The sequence below is a fragment of the Penaeus monodon genome, unplaced genomic scaffold, assembly GCF_015228065.2.
Source record: "Penaeus monodon isolate SGIC_2016 unplaced genomic scaffold, NSTDA_Pmon_1 PmonScaffold_3451, whole genome shotgun sequence".
Lineage (NCBI taxonomy): Eukaryota > Metazoa > Arthropoda > Malacostraca > Decapoda > Penaeidae > Penaeus > Penaeus monodon.
In genome coordinates, this window is record NW_023658177.1 from 22501 (window position 1) to 24957 (window position 2457).

Here is a 2457-nt window from a genome sequence, read left to right on the forward strand (position 1 = left end):
GTGTGTTTTGTGTTGTGTGTGTGGGGTGGTGTGTGTGTGTTTTGTGTGTGTGTGTGTGTGTGTGTGTGTGTGAGGGGGCAGTGGTTTTCCCCCCCAAAAAGACAAACAGCAGTAGAAAGAGAAAGCAATGTCATTAATTCTCGGAACTTGACAAGTGGATTGTTTTTTCTATTATCGTGCTTTGAACAGAGTAAAGGGGCCATCTAAATCTCACAGTGTACCCCCTATTAATCTAACAAAATTGGGTCATTATTTACCTGTTTTGGATTTCCCAAATACCGATTATAGCATGTTGTATTCAAAGTAGAAAAGTTTCCCCCCTTTTTTTTCCGTACAAAGAGATTCTTTAAAAAGAATCAAATTTACAATAATTAAAAAAGTCAAAAAATTTTTTTTTCCCCAAAAGTTTGGAAAGGGGAGCCCACCTGCACTTATATATGGTCGTCTATCCTTTTCACAAAAAACTGTTTAAAGCAAAATTGCTTGGGGCTTTGTGCCAAATCGTTTTGGGGATATAAAAACTAAACATTGATCCGTGTCAGTAAAAACAGAGTTAGCTCAATTCACATTTTTTAAATAAGATATTAATGCTTTTAAAAGGGTTTTGGATACCACACCATTTGAAACCACACACACACACACACACACACACAACACACACACACACCACACACACACACAACACACCACACACACACACACACATTATTTTTAATTTTTAATATAAATTTATTATAATATATATAAAATTTGTTTTGATAGATTTTCAAAAGGATTCGATTACACTGACTAAAAATATAGCCATTCGAAAATTTTTTCTTTTGGTTTCTGGTTAGCTTCATTGCTAATTTCCTCTCAGTCCCCAAACCCCGGGGTCAAGTACCATTACTGTGTTCAGGGTGTGGAGCATCACTTGTGATTTGTAAGGGAACACCTAGGTCCCAACATTCTTAGCAGATTTAACATGTGAAAAAACCTCCCAGTTTTTTTCCTGTCTTTCGCTGAAAATTTTAAAATTCCCAAAACCAGTGACTAACCCGCAAAAAAATTAATAGACTCTGAAAAATTGCACTTGTGAAAATGAAAACCAAAAACCCCTTGAGTGTGAAATAATGACTATGTCCCCAGAGAGACCCATTTTTTACCCCCACCTTACCTAAAAAAAAAAGCCTTACCCCTTTTTTTAAACATTAAATTCCTGGAGTTTCCATAATTTTCACTACATGGAAGATCATTAAACAATTTGATATCTAAAACAAATAAATATTGTTTTTTTTTACACCCTATAGAGCTCGCCGTTTTGACTGTAGTTTCAAAAAAAATGTTTACCTTTTTATACGGTTTTTTAGAACATCTTTTTGGGAAAATTGGGGGCCAGTGTAGCACCCAGGTCTCACTTGACACAGAGTTTGGAAGATGCTTAAGAATATTTTTGGTGAATTCTTTAAAGTTTTAATTTTTCTAGACCTCGAAAATACAAGACAGGCAGTGCAGTTTCAAACCGCTTGGGAAAAAGTCAAAATCGATTACTTTACATTTTTACCCTGCATTTCTTTGACATTCTGTAGAAAACGGGTGGGGGTAAATTGTGTAACGTCGGATGCAGAACTGCCCATTACAAAAATTCCCGTGTCCCTTTTATAATTACCAAACTTAAAATCAGTGAAAGAATGTAAATTGTCTTTTTATATACTGTAGCATTTTAAAATTGTTTAAACTTTTTATCATTTTTTCAAAAAATTTTTCTTATTTTTTTTTAATTACAAAATATTTTTTTTATACCAAAATATAATTGTTTTTAACCCTTTAACATTTTATTTTTTAATTTTTTATTATTATTATTTTATTATTATATTATTAATATATATAATATATTTTATTTTTTTATATATATAATAATATATATACGACCACCCACCAAAAACACGCATGCCACACGCACGGCCGCGCACACAACAAACACACACACACACACCCCCACCAACACACCACACCACCATACCACACACACACACACCATTTATATATATATTTATACAATATATATATTATATATATATATATATAAAATATATTCACGTGTGTTGGTGTGTGTGTGTGTGTGTGTGTGTTTTGTGGTGTGTGTTGTGTGTGTGTGTGTGTGTGTGTGTGTGTGTGTTGTATGTGTTTTGTGTGTGTATTTGTGTGTGATGTGTAGGTATGTATATGTGTGTAAAACCCCCAAAACACACAACACACCACAAAATATATATAATTATATATATATATATAAATTATATGTATTAAAATTTTGTTAATAAATTTTATATATATATTATATATATATAATATGTGTGTGTGTGTGTGTGTATGTGTTTGGTGGGGCGTGTGTGTGTGTGCGTGTGCTGTGCTGTGCGTGTGCGGGTGCGGGGGGGGGGGGGGGGGGGGGGGGGGTTGTTTTTTTTTTTTTTTTTTTGG